Source organism: Ostrea edulis, chromosome 9 (assembly GCF_947568905.1).
Source record: "Ostrea edulis chromosome 9, xbOstEdul1.1, whole genome shotgun sequence".
Taxonomy (NCBI): Eukaryota; Metazoa; Mollusca; class Bivalvia; order Ostreida; family Ostreidae; genus Ostrea; species Ostrea edulis.
Genome location: NC_079172.1, coordinates 7,508,916 through 7,530,027, shown reverse-complemented (window position 1 = coordinate 7,530,027; position 21,112 = coordinate 7,508,916). Strand labels below are relative to the sequence as shown.

At 34.5% G+C, this 21,112-nt stretch overlaps 2 long non-coding RNA genes across 10 annotated transcripts; one reads left to right on the top strand and one right to left on the bottom strand.

The window, feature by feature from the left end:
- The first annotated feature begins 31 nt into the window (after positions 1-31).
- Positions 32-20,386, top strand: LOC125655802 (uncharacterized). 9 transcript variants are annotated; one of them, XR_008798391.1, is made up of 10 exons: positions 32-332; positions 8,771-8,827; positions 9,836-9,922; positions 10,261-10,347; positions 11,222-11,308; positions 14,295-14,373; positions 15,576-15,661; positions 16,350-16,410; positions 18,268-18,320; positions 19,863-20,386. It is a non-coding gene; the product is annotated as an uncharacterized LOC125655802 (long non-coding RNA). The 9 variants fall into 9 exon arrangements; XR_008798388.1 differs by lacking the exon at positions 32-332 and adding an exon at positions 5,857-5,954; XR_008798392.1 differs by lacking the exon at positions 32-332 and adding an exon at positions 5,931-6,008.
- Positions 4,154-5,747, bottom strand: LOC130050017 (uncharacterized). The gene is made up of 2 exons (XR_008798397.1): positions 5,610-5,747; positions 4,154-5,379 (listed from the first exon to the last, which is right to left on the bottom strand). It is a non-coding gene; the product is annotated as an uncharacterized LOC130050017 (long non-coding RNA).
- Positions 20,387-21,112: the final 726 nt, after the last annotated feature.

Below are 21,112 nucleotides of genomic sequence, written 5' to 3'. Positions count from 1 at the left end.
TGTGTGTGTGTGTGTGTGTGTGTGTGTGTGCGTTTGTAAGCGCCTGAATCACGCTACACGAGTATGAACACACACCTTTTATCCCACTACATTTTTTCTTCCCACTACATGCACCCGTGTAGTGGGAAGTATTTCGTTCGGAAACGTTAACTCTCATCACACTCGATTCAAAAAATATAAAATAGTCATATGTGTCGGTTTCCGGTGTGTACGTGAATTTTGTCACACACAATCACGAGTCCAAAAGAACAGTTTACACACTTAGCTCCATTGCGTTAAATGCGCATGCGCAATGAGAATTTCCTGTTTAAAGATGGCGACAACTGTTCTCAGTAAGTATAATATTTACGTTGGTATTAGGGAATTATTTCGTTCTTTTCTAAAAGAGAGTTGTGGTAGAAGGCTAAGAAAAGGTCAGTCATAACAATTAGAGTTTAGAAAGAACTAATAGTGACGTCACATGAATGCTAAATTAAATATCCAAGGGGATATTTCTTGGTTAAAAAGTGTCTATTTTAAAATCAAGATTTGTTATTATAAATCTGACATTTTATTATCATCACTTATATTTATTTAATAACGGACCTGAATTTCAATAACTTTAGACCAGAATATTCAAAAAATCATATTTGTATAATCGACAAAATTAGTAAATCTAAGACAAAAATACAACTAGTGCAATTATATGGACAAGTATATATTCATTTAAAAAATAATAAGCAAGAAATACACACTGGCAAATTAATCTCTTTCACTCTGACATTTATCGTGATTTTAATTTTAAGGATTGATAGAGTATAGAAGCTAATGCAGATCAACTTTTCTCAGAAAATATGTCATATTCACAAGGAAAGCGTGCAATAAGTGTTTCCAATTTATGTGATTTATTATGTCTTTTCCTTTCTTCATTCTAATTGTTTTGTTGATCGTAATATAAATCTGGAAAAAGAAGCAAGTTGTCCCAGGCAACCCTTTGTTTGTAATAAGGGCTACTGAATAGGTAATCCTTTGAGGAGAGACTACCAAAACTCATAAGTCACAAGCTCTGGCATAAATTTTGCAGGTCTTCATTTGTAGTGATTGGAGATTAATTGATTGTTAGAAAGAATTGGAAACTTGAGAATCAATTAATAAGTTATTAATTCCCTTTGAATTCCAGAGGAGAAAGATTGTGGTGAGAGAAATGAGAGAAAATAAACTTTTTAAAAAGCTTTTAAGTGCACTTTGTATCAGTTTGCATTCACTTATTAAACTATCATGCAGGGTTATAATACAGATGTTCAAGTGATATATTTAATCAATTTCATAATTGATAATAACAATTTATTAATTTGCTAGCAGATGATAAAAAATTTAACTGATTAGCAATTATTGGGGATCTTTTCAATCAGATTATCAATTTAATCAATCAATAGGTACATTACTTTGAATCATGGTACTATAATGAAAGATTTTTAAGCAAAACAATGACTATGTTGATATTGACTATGATATTCAAGCAACTGCCAAATACTTTCCCGATTATTATTAATTTGTGTAGAAAGAATGCATCCATTGATCATAAATTTCGCAAACAATCAATCTAATGCCCATTGTGAATTTAGCTGCATAACTGTAGCTTTCGTTAAGTTAAAACACTTGCAATTTATTGCACACAACACACAAACCTGTACAATGTTGGACTTACAGTATTTCTATTATTTCCTAACATGCACAAACATTGAAGACATTTCACTTCAACCTTGGAAAGTGAAGCATGTTAAATTTACATGCAGACAGAGAGTAGCATTTCTACCTGTAAACAAAACCATATAATTTCTCATATGAAAATATGAACTTTTGAAATATTGTGATGGTCAAAAGTAAATACATGTAGATCCAAAAATAGAAATACTGTTTGGCTTTAAACAAAAATATAGATTTTCCCTTTTGCTTCATGATCAGGCAGATGCAAAGGGAATGTAAATACTGCAGCACGGTGTCTTGCATGAGCAAGTGGTCTGTCAGAAATACCCGATTTTTTTCCTTAATTGATATTATTTGTATATCTATTAAACTCATTTCTTTACATTTTACATTTCGTCATTTTTGGTTATTTTCCATAAATACATTTCGCGGGTTTTTGAGCTCATGCACCAGCGCTTAGTATATATACTACTACTGGTCAGTGTTCGGGCAATGCAAGATTCGTTAAAAGCAACAAAGGTCGCTTTTGTATTTCTGTGCTTAAATAGCCTTCCCTCCCACCCAGCCCATTTTCAGTTTTGAATTCATCTGTTTTCATTGGTGATTTTTCAGCTTTGTCAATTTGATGTTTGCTTATTAAAAGCGATCTTGTAACGAACGGAACCAACCTATTCACTTTTTCTGTTTTGTTTTATTATCAAATAGTCAAGAAAATATTTATTTTCGGACGAGGGCACTGAGGGAGAAAATAAGGGGACATGGACACGATTTGAGCTGAAAATTTTCAAATTTTATTTTTTCATTTCTAATGTTTAGAATGCTTAACTAAGGTATTTCTAATGGTCAGCAAAAATTTGAGTGTCAGTTGTCAAAGTACGTGGGAGATGCAGAGCTCACAATTCTTTGTAATAAACAAGGCTTGTGCCATGTTTTTGTTTACATAGGTTGAATATACTAGTAAATGTTTCGTTTAAAGCAGATAATTCTGAACACAATTAAATACTTTCTAGTGTTTGGCATCTCATTTTGGTTTAAACATGCTATTTTCTATTAAGCTATCTATATGTAAACAAAAATATGGCGCAAGCCTTGTTTACTTTACAAAGAATTGTGAGTGCTGTATCTCACTTGTAACTCAACAACTCCTATTCAAATTTTGGTTGACCATTAGAAATACTTTTGTTAAGCATTGTAAACAGTAAAAATGGAAAAATGAAATTTTTATAATTTTCAGCTCAAATCGTGTCCATGCCCCTTTATGATGTACTATTTCTAAATAAATATTTCTGATTACAATCATCAAATTACCTCAAATTCCATTTCTTAAATTCTCATCAGTACTATTTTTAGACAGCAATCCCAATCATGTGACACTCATATCAATGTCCAAAACAACCTGGTTTGTAATTGTAATTCCGGATGAATTTTAAACAGCTGGTAAGGGATGATTTAGAAAGCGTGAAACCTCCCTTAAATATAAATTCCTGATATATATGTTCTTATTTTCGTTGCCATAATCAAAAAATGAAATACCTTTTTAGAGCCAGTATGTCACTTTGTAAAAAAGAATTCAAAATAAAAATAAGTATTTAGGCCATGCCAATTTGTAATCTAGTTCGTCGGATTCGCCGCTTCTATTTGTAACAAATCCAAATTATAAAATTATCAAAAAATAGTATCCGCCCGCGTGTTCAAAAATATCCGTAAATATTTTTTTTAATTTTTACAACAAGCGCACAAATAACCTTGATGTACATGCTGACAATGACAGAAACGCGGGCTCTCGAGAAATTTGCTAACAGTGTAATACGGTTAAGTTATTCATGATGTCTATCTTAATATGTACGATACTTCATAACACTGGATTGGAAGTTGTTCCTTATACTGGAATCGAACTGGAAGCCGATGAAACTTTTGAAGCGCTATTCGATGCCACTATTTAAAGAACATTGATAGCATATGATTGATTGTTTGATTACCCTATATATTGACTGAAGTCTCTCTTGAGAATATTTCACTCACATGAAGACATTACCATTGCCGGTGAAGGGCTGCAAAATTTAGGCCTATGCTCAGCGCTTATGGCACTGAGGGATCTTTATCGTGCCAAACCTGCTGTGACAAGGATCTCAGTTTTTGCAGTCCTATCTGAAGGACCGCCCAATTCATTCGCCTCTTACAACAAGCAAGGGGTACTGATCGATGACTATTTTAAACCGGACCGACAGTTAACGACAAATTCACAAAAGGTTTGGTGATGTCATATCAAAATTCAAGAAAATTCTCAAAGCGATGCAATGGATATTGCATTTGCAATGAATGTCAAAACTGGATGTGTCCCTAGCAATATGCATATCTCTGAATCGAAAGTTTGTAGAAATGAAACTTAAATAAAATGCTTCAAAAAGACCTTATCAGTTAATGTTGCAAAGTACATGTATTAGGTATAAAGAAAATAAGTCTTTGAAACCTGAAATACTTCTTATTTATTGTAAACTATATCAACAAAGTTGAAAAATATTAAGTTTATGTGGTAAACAAATGATATCTGATGATTTTAGATCTTTATTTTTAGGCGCCCGCTTTTTAAAATCACACTTAATTCAATTAAAAATATTTATATTTCTTGTATTCGCTCGCCTCATAATTTTTATCTCCAAAATTAAAAATAATATTTGTGAAATAATTTCGCCCTCTCGCCTCACTTTTTTTGTTTGAAAATCCGAAGAACTATTTTACAAATTGGTGTGGCCTTACATATTTAATATCAATCATATAATAATAATTAATGAATATTACATAAAAACTAAATGTATACATAAACGCTCTTTCCTTCTAGTACATGTTCCCTACATACAATGTTTTATTACAGCCGAGTGCCAATTTGGTCAACATGTTTTATTGCTTATCCTGATTGACAGCTCTATTAGTTGGAACTGATCTGGTGTTTGCTTTCTTCGTTTCTTCTAAAACTGGGTTTAGCATATAAAGATTTCTCCAAGTCCACCCAACGTGCCAATCCTTGTTCTCAGATGACTACAAACCCCGTCCACAACTCGCATGCATTACACATAACACTTTACAACAAGAGCACTGTCCAAAATAAAATAAAATTCTTATGATGTGCAATGGGTTTCAGGTATATATACTCATGTAAAAAAGAAACTGTTCAGTGTAGCTAACTTTTCATAGATAATCGTTGATTAACTCACTGAAAACCACGTATATCAGCAGTTGGTCTGATTTCTTTTGCAAGTTCAAAAATGTGCTTTTTCATAAACCACTTAGCAGTTTAAAAAAGCGCAAACTGCCCAAACCCAGTATATACTTGGATGAATTAGATATTGAATTCATTCCTTAAATAGATCTGAATAGAATTGTTTTCAGGTCACATGTTGCCTCTCTTAAGGAATACATTCTGTAATTACAAGAATGTCTGCTTGCACCCGAGTCTGTTTCACTTGAATTGATCATTGTTCCAGGAATGTCCAGTTCTGCCAAGAATTCCAGATAAAGACTGCACTGTATCCCAGTTGCCTTTCAAAGATGGTCAGGGTACATGTAGAAATTCATGACAAATTACCATTTCACTTAAACTCATCATTGTTCCAGAAATGCACAGTTCTGCCCAGAACTCCAGATTTAAAGACTGCATCCCGGTTGCCTTTCAGTGATGATCGGGGTACATGTAGCCTGTCGAAAGTCATGACAAATTACCATATAGTCAAAACTAAAATATCCTAGAATAAGATAAAATTAAGTCTGGTCTATTTTGAAATCTTATAGGCAAAGAAAAATTGCTTTTAAGAATGTCTGATACATACACTTGATAAATTGTAATCTATCTATCCTGCTATCTGGCCACGATATTCAAATCTTAAAAGTACGTATTCCAAAGTTCTGCATGTTTACAAGATATTTACCTTACTCAGCTGTTACTATCAGTATCACGGTCACCATCCGTTTGTCAGTTTGTGATGGTTGGAGCAAAGACGCATTGGGCCCAACATATCTGGGCATGAAATGTAATTCGAAGTATCTCTCCTGATCAATCATTGAGTAAATACTCATCATGTATGATCAATCTATGCTCAGAGTCCAATTCCAAACAACAGGGTCTACAACGTTAATTTGACCTCGATCTGCATTCACTTCCTGTGAAAGTGAAAGTAGCCCAGTAGGCACTGAAATCATGGCTGCTGCATGCTGGAGAGTGAACTGAACTTAGTGAACATGAGCAGCATTGTGGATCGGGACTAATCAGAATTGTAATCCTGTATATTGAAGTGTTGTATAAATCACCATAATCGTAAACAATGGAGGTTATTTGTTTTATCAAAATTAAGTTTGGAAATATGTTGGAGGTTAACAGGTTAAACCTTGTTCCGGGTAGCATATACATATTAATATTTTACTTCAACAGTTCAATACTTGTATCTATGAATACATAGCAAATTGCAAATTTAGTGTAATTTCAATTAGTGAGAGAGTGCAGGACTTTGTCGCAAAAATCAATCCTCTGCTGTCGTAGTAAAGCTGAATGGTCAGATATTTTATCAGTATTATAGTCTGTATATGTATGGGCAGTGATGGTTCTGTCACTTCTGCATAATTTCAAGGTACGTGGTGGGTACAGTAATTTTGTGGCGGTGTATGGCTGGCATCAGTCCCTAAACTACCTTGTAGAAGTATGTTAGTCTAATGTTACAGCATCTGTCTTGAAGTGTTGGTTGTTTGAAATCTCTGAATATTGCACTGATACATTCTGCTACTCGGTTGGTATGGTCAGAGAGATAACTCTTGCTCCGATGATTTGGACTCTCTCAATGTTGCTGATGTCCTTAGTGTAGTAAGGATCCCATACAAAAGATACGTACTCTAAGATAGGTCATATAAATGAGATATAGGTATTTCGTCGGCTTCCTTTGGGGCAGTTTTGTAGATTTCTTCACAGATATAGCCTAGGTTTGAATCAGCCTTCTTGGTGATGTTAGAAATTTGTGTTCCCCGCTTTAGGTCTTCAGATGGTAATTCCTAAGTACAGGTTTGATGGAACTTGTTGGAGGATGGATGAATGTATTTTATTTGGTCCTGCCATTGTGCATAATTTTTTTGTAATAAACAGAGCCTTTAACGATATGAGATTTGTAACATCAGCCCCAACCCCTCAATTGTCCCCCCTTCCTCACTTGACAGTGTGTTTTACCCCCATTCTATAGTCAAACATGCATACATATAGTAAAGTGTAGATATTTTTATCCACCAAACAGTTGAACTTTTTTATAAGTTTAAACATAACATATTGTTATAATGTTTTAATTTTTAATTCCAATCTTGTGTTTCTGATTATACTAGTTGAATACCCGCACAAGCACGAGAAATCACACTTTACACATAAATAATGACAGTGTAAGAGAAAATAAAACTAATTAATGCAGTATTGAGCTATTTCACCATGGATTGAACAATATTGACCAAGCATCGAACAACTATGCAGTAAAAGTTTAGAATAAAAAGAATTTCTTATCTTATGAAAATAAATCACAGATCCAAAGAATTAAAAATATTAATTTAACATATATATCTATGTCCATGTAAATTCTTCAATTAACAATCGGAACTTCCGTGTTAAGGGTTATTGATCAGTAAGGGGTTCTTTATCGTGCCAGCACCTACCGTAGCATGGGACTTTAGTTTTTAAATGCATTATCAAAGAGACCCACAATTTGAGCGCTTGGAGTAGTACTGTATCTGTTGCTTTGTTTATTTTTAAAAGTTTATTTTACTAATAGATGTATTTGAAGTTATAAATATGAATAAAAGAAAAAAAACGTGCATTAAAAATGTTCTTTTCATGGTGAATTTGTGTCTGGTCCATGGTGAAATGAATATTATACGAAACTCTGTTTAGCTACCCGAACATCTGGAAATTTCCTTTAAAACTAAAATTGTGGATAGAAGATACAAATTCGCGCATTTTATAGATTTAACAATTATCGCATCCTAATTCGCCCAATCCTATGCATACTTTAAATCAATTTCCTATTAACATATTCACTATTAACAGATTTATGTAATATATTACTATATGTTGTCATCTCCAAATGACTTAGATCCGCCAAAGCGTGTCCACCACTTTACTCTCATTTTTGCTATTTCGGGGTAGTTTATCGAAAATGAAAGTAGGTTTTCAATTAATTTCACAATAATTGCTGATCAGGTAGAGTTCAATTATAGTTTATAGGGACATCATCTCATATGTGGTTGAAATTTTAAAGGTGCAAGCAATAGCTCATTTGCAAGCATTTCTTAGTTTATTGGCAAAATTTATTCATGTATAAGTATAGATATCTGCTATCTTATAATTGGTCGACTACAAATGAAAACATTTCAGTTGAGAGCGAAAGTTTCGGTTATGTGGGGATCTTCAACAAATTATCTTAGTTTCTTGTTTCATGTTCTATATCATATGCATAGTAGTTTATCAGGCTCAGCTCTAGCTGATACACATGTCATGGACAAGGTGAGACAGCATCTGGAACCTAGGGCTGCCTTGTGCTCAGAGCCAAGATATCTCTATCCAGGCCCATCGTCAAGGAGCTATCTCACCCTTAAATTTGAAATCATAAATTTTCCAATTAATTTTGTATGTATTAAAATACATTTATGAATTAACAATGCGATAATCAATAAATATTTTTTCGTAAATAATACAAAATAGTAATATTTAGTCTAATACCTCCTCTTTTCGCCAATCCCAGTAAAGTTAAATGTATTATGTAATTCCCTGTTCCCATTTGTTATAAAAGGGAAGGAAATGGGCCAGTCCTTTGTGAAGTTCAAAACAGGTTCATTGTGAACAGGTTTGGCACATAAAAGAATCCCCACTGCTTAAAGGCCATAAGTGCCTAAGAAGGGGTCTAAATCCCTGACATTTGACAATATGTGTATCAATAGGAGTGAGATATTATTGAGTGGGATGTGCAGCGGTACTCACACAATTATTTTCTACTAGCCTTTCTTAACATTTCATGCTTCTAGTTGAAAACCATACTTCAATTTTGAGTAATTATACTTCTTTCAGAAGATGAATCATGATGATCCCTTTGATCTCAAAAAGCCAAAGAAATCAGAGAAAAAGGTATGAAACAGTGTGTTTAGTTTTCTGTATAGTGTTTTATGTGTAGTAGATGGCCTGAGACATAATTGTACTCGTATTTAGATATCCTGAAAGCTTTATAGGATTTTACATAATAACTATGCATATTGCCAAATATTTGACATATGTCATTGTTAATAATCTGATCAGAAATCTAGTTGTAACTTTTTCCATAAAGCAATCTTCATTTTGTGTGACTATTTTAGGCTATAAAAGTAATCTATTGTTATATCTGTTAATATGTTGAACATGTACATTCATTATTTTATACTTTGAAATTAACTTGGCAATGGTATGTTTATAGCATAGTAAAATCACGAGGATGGTCAAGAAGATCATTTTTGCATTCAAAGAGTTACTTACAAACTTGAGTGATGCATTCTATGTTGCCTTTTTTTTTTTTTTTTTTTTTTTTTTTTTATAGATCTCTGTACTTTTTTCAGATGTAATGCTAGTATAGACTTATAAATTTTACCTTGTTTCTTCTGAAAATTTTCATTGAAACTATTCAAACATTATACACTCAGGTATGTGGTTTCTTAATGCTTGTCAATTATCTCATATGGAGATGTCACCAAGACCAGTGAAGGGCTTCAAATTCAGGCCTTTGCTCAGCCATTAAACAGTGAGGGTTCTTTAGCATGCCACACCCACTGTGACAATGGATATCTGTTTTTAAAGTCATCTCTGAGGACCTGTGACATTCACACCTGATACCAAGCGTTTGGCTATGGAACTGTCACTACCTGTTTTAATGACTTAGGTTTGTCGCGGCCAGGATTCTAACCCCGACCTTCCACATGCGAGGCGAATGCTATAACCTCTAGGCCACCGTGGCAGTTTGTGTTTTGATACTACCTGAATGTCACTACAATGTTTCGTATAAGAATCTATGTGTATACTGATATGTGTGTCTTAGAAAGAGTGGAAAAAGGAGGTAAACATCAGGATTCACCTGAATTTCAAATTAAAGTACTCTTTTACTTTCAGGGAAAATGTCCTAGCATGATGAGAAAATAGCGAACAGTGCTATTGCCTCACATAGAGAAACCAGTAAGGAGAATGATGCATTTTCAGGTATAAGAAATTAAATACTAGAGAGAGATCCTTTACTTTAACAAGAATACAACATTTGTAATTTGACACTACCTGAATGTCACTACATGTGTGTTAGAATCTATATCTATATATATATATATATATATATATATACTATCTGTGTGTCTTAGAAAGTGGAAGGAGAGAGAGAGAGAGAGCATCTTTTAATCCTTTAGTATAACATGAATACAACTTGTGTGTTTTGACACTACATGAATGTCACTACATGTGTATAAGAATCTATGTGTATTATAATTTGTGTGTCTTAGAAAGAGTGGAAGAAGGAGGTAAACATCAGGATTTACTTTTACTTTCAGGGAAAATGTCCAAGCATGATGAGAAAATAGGGAACAGTGCCATTGTCTCACTTAGAGAAGCCAGTGAGGAGACTGATGCATTTTCAGGTATAAGAAATTCAATACTTCTTGTTGTTAGCAACAATGAGAGAGAGAGAGATAGAGAGAGGGGAGAGAGAGAGAGAGAAAATTATCCTTTAGTTTAATTTGAATTAAAAAAAAATTACATTTAGACATGTGAATGTCACTACATGTGTTTAAAAAAAATTTGTCATTTTGAAAGAGAGGGAAGATGTTAGAAAAGGAGAGAGAGAGAGAGAGAGAGAGAGAGAGAGAGAGAGAGAGAATTATCCTTTAGTTTAACTTGAATTAAAAAAATTACATTTAGACACCTGAATGTCACTACATGTGTGAAAAAAAATTTGTCATTTTGAAAGAGAGGGAAGATGTTAAAAAAGGAGAGAGAGAGAGAGAGAGAGAGAGAGAGAGAGAGAGAGAGAGAGAGAATTATCCTTTAGTTTAACTTGAATTAAAAAAAATTACATTTAGACACCTGAATGTCACTACATGTGTGTAAAAAAAATTGTCATTTTGAAAGAGAGGGAAGATGTTAAAAAAGGAGAGAGAGAGAGAGAGAGAGAGAGAGAGAGAGAGAGAGAGAATTATCCTTTAGTTTAACTTGAATTAAAAAAAATTACATTTAGACACCTGAATGTCACTACATGTGTGTAAAAAAATTTGTCATTTTGAGAGAGAGGGAAGATGTTAAAAAAGGAGAGAGAGAGAGAGAGAGAGAGAGAGAGAGAGAGAGAGAGAGAGAGAGCATCTTTTAATCCTTTAGAATAACATGAATACAACTTGTGTGTTTTGACACTACATGAATGTCACTACATGTGTATAAGAATCTATGTGTATTATAATTTGTGTGTCTTAGAAAGAGTGGAAGAAGGAGGTAAACATCAGGATTCACTTTTACTTTCAGGGAAAATGTCCAAGCATGATGAGAAAATAGGGAACAGTGCCATTGTCTCACTTAGAGAAGCCAGTGAGGAGAATGATGCATTTTCAGGTATAAAAAATTAAATACTTCATGCTGTTAGCAACAATGAGAGAGAGAGAGATAGAGAGAGGTGAGAGAGAGAGAAAATTATCCTTTAGTTTAACTTGAATTTAAAAAAAATTACATTTAGACACCTGGGGCCCGTTTTACAAAAAGTCGTAAATCTTAAGTCCTAAGTCATAAATTTGAAGAACTTACGACAGATCGTAGGACCGTTTTACAAAATGTATCGTAATCGTATATCGTAAATTCTTTTGTCGCAAGTCGTATATGGAACTCTTCAGCGCATGAAGTTGTAGAATTGAACATAGATATTGCGCGAAACCCGACGCTTTGACGTGCAGCCACTGGGGAGGAAAGAAAATTGGAGCAAATTAACTTTGAATTATATATTTGCATTGCTAATTAAGCGAAGTAAATTTATTCAATTCAATCTATTGATTTACCAAACATGTTGGCATACAATCTTAATTGATACATTAATTAATAAACTACTAATTCATACTAACAGTGAAACGACTACCTAAATTGGGATGGGATAGACAGGGAATCCACACACTTTGAAGAAAATATCGCCAAAATAAATCAAGGGGAGGAGGGGGCCTGACTGTAGCCAAAACCTGTTAATTGAATGTTAACCATTTGAAGCTGATCAATACATGTACATATAAACAATTCTTGATTACTGCATAGCATGTTATGAGCAAGCATTTTGTTTTTACATACATTGTATATACAAATGCACATGCATTTATATTCGAGTTACAAGACTAAGGTGGGGAGGGGTGGGGGGGGGGGGGGTCAGATTGCTAATTATAAGTTAGTTGTGCTAATACATGCATATTATATGAATAATTAGACTTATTATTTGATCTCAAATTATATATATTCCTAATTATCTTAATATTAGTTACAGATTTCCAATATCAAGGAAATTAACTTGATTTTTTAAAAGTTAGATTTTAAATAAGAGTTATTCTTGTGTATTATAATATACATGATATACATGTACTAGGCGATATAAAATAATAATTTTACAGGTACATGGCTGTATCAAGTGGTCTAATATAGGACGGAAAGGTGAATCTTTGCAGTTCGTTAATGGCTATATAACAAGCAATATGATGGATGATGGTACTTGTTAAGGGGGGGGGGGGGGGGGCATTCAATCACACGTTAAAAAAAATGCAACACCGTCTATTTTTTCATAAATACTAATAACTGGTATAATGGGGGAATGTAGTTATTAATTAATTCACTCACAATTTCTTTTTCCATTTGAAATACATTACAAACATACTAATAGGCCTAACTGATAATTTAATGGATGTGGAAAAGGGTTAGGGATTAATTCACTCACAATTTTTCCCCAATACAGTGTCTTTCTCATACATACTAATAATTGGTATAAATCTACCATGATATTGGATAAAACCGTGCATATAAATGATGTACTAGTACATGTAAGTGCATACATGTATAATATAGGCGTACATAACTAGGCCTACGTGGATGGGTGCGTCGAAATATAAGATCTGATATGACATGCATATTCTTTTTAAAAATGCTTGAAGTAGTCAACATCATCATGATCATTGGAAAAAGTATGGTCTATGCGGGAATATACAAACATTGTAAAAAACATTGCAATGGGTCCTATGGCACACACTTGCTACATTTGTTTGATCCGCGCACTGACGGAAATACCACATTTTGTGTGACGCAGTCATCAGAGGAAGTGATGCATTGTAGTAAACAAAGGAGGCAGGACAGGCCTTTATGTGTGCAGACAATAATGAATCATGGTATGTACTTGAATAACAGCTGGTACAGCCTTGCTTAGGTTTGTAGGATGCTCTACGTCTCCCGTCACTAAATTTGTTAACTCGTAGAGATACCGCCTGGGCAAACGATACCTCTCGACTACCTCAACATCACTGAGGTAGTCCAACGGATTATTTCTATCGCGAAACACCCGCAGCACACGTTTTTTATGAGTCTCATTCATAATATTAAACATTAGAAATGCAGCCATGTTGAATTATTTTAATAACCATAGTAACAAAGATTTTATGGAGCACTTACAACAAAACTTGGGACATAGGGTCGCCCCCGGGCGGTCGTAGACTTAAGGCTGAATTTCATCGTAACTTGTAAATCCTAAATCTTTGTAAAACGGTCTCACATCGTAAGTTATGTCTTACGACTAATTTTAAGACTTACGACCTTTTGTAAAACGGGCCCCTGAATGTCACTACATGTGTGTAAAAAAAATTTGTCATTTTGAAAGAGAGGGAAGATGTTAGAGAGAGAGAGAGAGAGAGAGAGAGAGAGAGAGAGAATTATCCTTTAGTTTAACTTGAATAAAAAAAATACATTTAGACACCTGAATGTCACTACATGTGTGTAAAGAATTTTGTCATTTTGAAAGAGAGGGAAGATGTTAGAAAGAAAGAGAGAGAGAGAGAGAGAGAGAGAGAGAGAGAAATTATCCTTTAGTTTAACTTGAATTAAAAAAAATTACATTTAGACACCTGAATGTCACTACATGTGTGTAAAAAAATTTGTCATTTTGAAAGAGAGGGAAGATGTTAGAAATGGAGAGAGAGAGAGAGAGAGAGAGAGAGAACATCCTTAGTATAACAAGAATACAACATTTGTAATTTGACACTACCTGGATGTCACTACATGTGTGTTAGAATCTATATATATATATATATATATATATATATATATATATATATATATATACTATATGTGTGTCTTAGAAAGAGTGGAAGGAGAGAGAGAGAAAGAAAGGGAAAGAGAACAAGCATCTTTTAATCCTTTAGTATAACCTGAATACAACTTGTGTGTTTGGACACTACATGAATGTCACTACATGTGTATAAGAATCTATGTGTATTATAATTTGTGTGTCTTAGAAAGAGTGGAAGAAGGAAGTAAACATCAAGATTCACCTGCATTTCAAATTAAAGTACTCTTTTGCTTTTAGGGAAAATGTTCAAGCATGATGAGAAACTGCGCCATTGTTTCACTTACAGAAGCCAATGTTGAGGATGATGCATGTTCAGGTATAAAACAAATTAATTACTTCTTGCAACTACAACATTAAAAATGAGAGAGAGAGAGAGAATCAATTTTTGTTATTTTGACACCTGATTGTCACAACATGTGTGTAAAAATTGGTGTTAATTTGAAAGAGAGAAGAGGTTAGAAGAGAAAAAGAATCAAATTTTTTTGGCACCTGAATGTCACTACATGTGTGTTAAAATTGGTGTCATTTTGAAAGAGAGAAGAGGTTAGAAAATGAGAGTGAGAGAAGCAAGCATTCTTTAGTATAACATAAATATTTCCCTTTACATTTTGATTGATTAAATATTGTTTAACGTCCCTCTCGAGAATCTTTCACTCATATGGAGACGTCACCACTGCCGGTGAAGGGCTGCAAAATTTAGGCCTATGCTCAGCGCTTACAGCCTTTGAGCAGGGAGGGATCTTTATCGTGCCACACCTGCTGGGACACGGGACCTCAGTTTTTGCGGTCTCATCCTAAGGACTGTCCCATTTAGTCGCCTCTTACAACAAGCAGGGGGTACTGAGGACCTATTCTAACCCGGATCCCCACGTGATTTTTACATTTTGAAGCTATCCAGAATTTCAATACATGTATATAAGAATCCAATGTACATGTATATAATGTTCTTTATCACTTAGAAAGAATGGAAGAAGGAGGTTTACAAGATAGAGATAATATGCATAACTATAAACTTTCTAATGTGTTGTCTTTCAGTAGAGGTGTGTATTGATCAAGATTTTCCGATACGATACAATACAATATTTTCTGATGCGATATCTGATATATTGGATTTACAATGTAGTTAAGCATTTTCTGAAGTAAAATATCAAAATTAAAAAAAATGAAGTGGTTTAATATCTTTTATTTCATAACAAAACAAACAATGACAATTAAAGTCTGAGGAACCTCTGATGTCACAATGTAAAAGCGGGTATTAAAGTCTGAGGAACAATCTCTCACCAGAGGGCGTTACGCTACGCCCCAGTGAAGCTTGCGTAGCACGCCCTCTGGTGAGAGAATGGTCTGAAGAATCGTGTTCCTGTTAGAAGCCATTTTTAAATTATGAACTTCGATCCCAACTATTAAAAGGGCTATTTTTAAACCCGACATATCGTATCGTCGAAACACCATATTGTATATCGCTAGACAGGCGTATACCGGTGCATTTCGATATATTGATTCACCCCTATCTTTCAGGGAAATGTCTAAGCAAGGGACAGGATATTGCAGTCAATGACTGTGATTCATCTTATAATGCAAAAGTTGGAGATACGCTCCTGCAGGTATGAGCAGAATTTATAATTTGTAAATGAACAACACATGAATAAAAGTTGAGAGAGAGAGACGGGGGGGGGGGGGGGGGGGCAGGATTTCAGGAATCTTAAATCTATATCTGTATAAGAATTTTTTAAATGTAAATAGAGTAAGAGAAGAAAGTATACATATTAAAAAAGTATGGCTGCATTTGTAATACCTCTGTGGAATTTTAACGCAAATATCCTGGCATAGATTGGTTTTTTCAGACAGTGACACTGATACAGAAGATGTGAAGGATTATATGCTTTTAGGTATGAACAAAGTTGTGGTCAACTACAGAAGAAAGACATCAGAAATGGAGAGAGAAAAAAAGATCTCAGTAAAAGAGATCAGCTTGTATTTCAGACATTCTTTTCTGTAAATTTTGACACTTTACCTGATTGTTACTACATGTGTATAAAAATCCATGTCGTTTTGAAAGAGAGAGTGAGTGATCGACTTGACAAGGAATTCACTTGACAAGGAACTGGTGTTTAACGAATAATGATGAAACCACAGTACCAATAATGATTCATCACACTTGTCAGAAAGGTCTCTTTTATATAGTTTATACTGACAAAATTTTGGTCTGGTTTCCAACATTGCAAACATACTTTGTAATATGGAATACATGTATATAGCTTTAAATCAATTTCATTTATTTATTTTTTTTAGTGAAGGACCCTGATTATGAACCAGACCACTGCTCCGACAGTGATTCAGACTCTAATTGAAGGTAATTATCTCTTTAAAGTCATTTTCCCCTGTACTGCAGTACTCAGCAATTGAAACAGAACAATCTTATATACATATATTTACATTCATTGAATTTTTTCTCTTATATTTCTATTGAAATTGACATTGCTTTCATCTGGAGCAATGAAAGCATGTTTGTTGCAAACTTGTTGGATCCAGTTTTTTTGTACCACCTTTCTGTGTAATCATTACCAAATATGGGGCGTCATCAAGGTCAAAGGGTGCGTTGGCTGTTCTGTTTAACGTAACAAATGGGTCAATTATATGTTATATTAGTACTTCAATCTAGTTTATATTTGAAAACAATACAACAAAATATAAATATGAACAATAAAATGTCTTTCTTTGTTGCTTCATCGGGTGATGAAGGTAGCAATCATTGCACAAAAAGTTTACATAACCCGTTTACACGGGTTATGAATTTTTTTTTTGCAATGCTAGCTACCTTCATTACCCGATGAAACAACAAAGAAAGCATTTTATTGTGTAAATAACTTGTTAGCTCACCTGAACCGAAGGTTCAAGTGAGTTTTTCTGATCAACATTTGTCCGTTGTCTGTCATCGTTGTTGTCGTTGTTGTAAACTTTTCACAATTTTATCTTCTTCTCCAGAACCACTGGGCCAATTTCAACCAAACTTGGCCAAAAGCATCCTTCGGTGAAGGGCTTTCAAGTTTGTTCAAATGAAGGGCCATGTCCCTTTCAAAGGGGAGATAATCACAAAAATGCAAACATAGGGTGGGGTCATTTAAAAATCTTCTTCTCAAGAACCACTGGGCCAGAAGAGCTGAAATTTACCTGAAAGCTTCCTGACGTATTGCAGATTCAAGTTTGTTCAAATCATGGCCCTAGGGGTAGGATGGGGCCACAAGGGGGATCGTTTTACATACAAATATATAGGGAAAAACTTTAAAAAATCTTCTTCTCAAGAACCACTGAGCCAGAAAAGCTGATTTTTACATGAAAACTTTCTGACATAGTGCAGATTCAAGTTTGTTCAAATCATGGCCCCGGGGTGTAGGGTGGGGCCACAAGTGTGGGGGGGGGGGGTCAATGTTTTACATACAAATATAGGGAAAATCTTTAAAAATCTTCTTCTCAAGAACCATTGGGCCAAAGAAGTTGACATTTACATGAAAGCTTTCTGACATAGTGTAGATTCAAGTTTGCAAAAATTGTGGCCTCCAGGGGTAGTTGGGGTCATAATAGGGACTAAGGTTTTACATGCAAATCTATATGGAAAGTCTTCAGATATGGGCCAAGGTGACTCAGGTGAGCGATGTGGCTCATGGACCTCTTATTTCTGCAGTGTTCAAAATTAACCATAGACCGATAGACCGAGTCTATGTCAAATGACACTGGTCTATGCCAATTGTAATTAAGATAGACCAAATTGCCCATGCCGATTTCTCGGTCTAAAACAATAGTTATCCCAAAAGTCGACTTCTGATAAACGTTATGAGGAAAGAAGGACATTGTTATGGAAATGGAAAGAAAATATGCTAAGTACATTAGAAGTAAATGACAATGTTTTAAATTTGTGGGGTTTTTTTTTTTTCAATGTTGCGGTCTATGCCAATTTCATTAGGTCTATGTCAACTTGTTTTGGCATAGACCAATGGTCTATACCAAGTTTTAAACCAATTTCGAACACTGTTTCTGGTTGTAACACCTATTTGTTTGGGTAAAAAAAATATAGTTTATACTAGCACGAACATTTCACACTTAAATATATATTGCTTTCAGGGTTTTAAAGCATAAGCTGCCCCAATACAGTTTATACTCATATAAATCGGGTAGCTTTTGTATTTATTCCTTGAATGTTTTTTGTCAATAGAAAACCAAGATGATCTTCCTGACAGTTTTAGGAAAGTGACCTCATGATAGAAGGTAATTGCCTTTCATCTTCTTTAGTCTCACACCTTGCACGAAAGAAGGGGATATTAAATTGGATCTTTCCATTTATCCATCTGTTAGTCAACCAAGGGTTTTTCAGATGATATCTCAAGAACTTGGAATAAAACTTTGTAGGTGTTATCCTCATGACTTAGAACGGCCTTTATTTTTAGCTCACCAGAGCTGAAATCTCAAGTGAGATTTTCTGATCGCCTGTTGTCCGTCATCTGTCCATAAGTCTGTAAACTTTTTACATTTTAGACTTCTTCTCCAGAACCACTGGGCCAATTATACCCAAACTTGGTCAAAAGCATCCTTGGGTGAAGGACTTTCAAGTTTCTTCAAATGAAGGGCCATACTCACAAAAATGCAAAAATAGGGTGGGGTCATTTAAAAATCTTCTCAAGAACCACTGGGCCAGCAAAAAGCTGAGATTTACATGAAAGCTTCCTGACATAGTGCAGATTCAAGTTTGTAAAAATCAGCCCCCCCCCCCCCCCCCCCCCCGGGTAGGATGGGGCCACAACAGGGGATCAAAGTTTTGCACACAAATATATAGGAAAAAAATCTTCTTCTCAAAAACTACTGGGCCAGGAAAGCGGAAATTTACATGAAAGCTTCCTGAATAGTGCAGATTCAATTATGTTAAACTCATTTACATAACTAATAAATAGAAAAAAATATTTTAAAAATTTTATCCGTAAGAACCATTGGGCCAAAGAAGTTTACATTTGCACGAAAGAATCCTGAGATAGTGCAGATTCAAGTTTGTTAAAATCATGGTCCCCAGGGGTAAGATGGGGCTGAAGTAGGTAGTAAAAATTTTACATGCAAATATATTATATAATAGGGAAAATCATTAAAAATCTTCTGAAAAATCACTGGGCCAGAAAAGTTTATGTTTACATGAAAGCTTCCTGACATAGTATAGATTCAAGTTTGTATTAACCATGGTCCCTGGGAGTAAGTTGGTGCCACAATAGAGATCAAAGTTTTACATGCGAATATATAGGAAAAATCTTTAGAGACTCAGGTGAGCAATGTGGCCCATGGGCCCCTTGTTTTTAAGTCAAATGCTTAAAGGCCAATGTTGTGATGTTACACAGTGTAGAAAACATGTAGTTTGTGGATGATATCTCAAGTAGCATATAAGATCTTTGCAAATTCCTTATATACCAATAACAAATACCCATTATTTTTTATGTGAACTACTTAAGTCACATTATCTTACTGGACCCTAATGAGATTTTGGCATGAAACTGCTGATTTTTGAAAAATACCTAAATCTCCTACGCATGTCCTACGTCCTATATTATTTTCTTGTTCAAAGTTTCTAAATGATGTCTCAAATAGTATTTGGGGTCTTGGTTTAAAACTTTCCTTGTACTTTAAGTTTTTTTATTACAAATAAAGACCCCTTTTGTAATGAAGGTCTTGATCAAAATAAAGGTATAGGAAATTGTTTCATGAAGTAAGGAAAGTAAAATTCTATAAATTTGCTTGCTGTACTTGATAGTAACAAAGTTTATATTATAGTTTCAGAATGTCCTACCATTGATCCTGGAAGTGAAAAAGTATCTGATAGTGAAGAAAGCTACGGTAGCATAGAGAGTGAAAACTATCCCATGCTCTCTGGAAAGAAAGAAAAAGACATTTCTTTTTAAGCCATAAGGTGTTCCCAAAAATTCAATTGGAAACTTTAACAAACTGCATGCCTGCTTTTTTGTGATAAGATGATTGCTAACATTGCAAGACATCTTGAACTAGCACACAAAGCAGAAATTGAAGTAGCTAGGGTTTTAGCTTTCCTCCCAAAAAGTAAAGAAAGGGGATAAATGAGGGAGGAACTTCAAAGTATTAATGTGTGTATTATGTATAAATTTATTTGATGTAATCACTAGTAAAACCGATTTTGCTTAATATACATTATTTTCTATGCACTGCATAATTATGTAGATGCAATAACTGGGACTTAACATTTGAAAAGAAGTTGTTTGTGATTCTTTGCAATTGTACGATGAACCCGTAAGTTACATCATTAAATATAATGCTAGATTCAATACTTGTCCTGTCATTCAGTCTCGAAATGGTGGCTTTCTAAATGGAAATGTCTACTATGTACTTGACCTATATAGCTTTGCCAGAAAATGAAGAATTTATGCTTAAATGCATGTAATATAAGTGTAGCGAACAGTATAAGAGGGAACTTATACTGCCTCGCTAGAGAGCTAGCTTTTCTAGTGATGTGGTAGAATCTCTCTTGATTATGCAAGTTAAGCAACAGCGAGCGTGATCAGCACTTGGCTGGGTGACAGCTACATGTTACAAATTGGTGGCAGTGGTGGGATAGCCAAGTGGCAGTGGTGGGATAGCCAAGTGGCGCTATCCCGTTGCACATTTTTGGTGTCAGAAGTGGGATAGCCATGTAGTGCTATCCCGTTTCACAAGCATAGGGGTCAACTGCAATTTTCCTCAAAAGTACATTACCGTGGCCAATTAATAGCACAGGCACCTGAAGTATGGGGTATTAGGCTTACACCCCCCCCCCTTACCAGTATAATAAAATAAACCGGTAGAAGGCCCAATCTTTAAAGCTTACAAAAAGCATCAAATGATTACATAAATTGAAAGAGGGATGAGATAGACAGGGAATTCACACATTTCAGAGTTATTGTCACGAAAAATTTATAAAAGGGGGGGGGGTAGTAATATCCGTACTTTAGTTGCCTGTGATTAATGGAACCTACAAAAATCTTGGTGTCAACTACCTAATTAAAAATATTTTT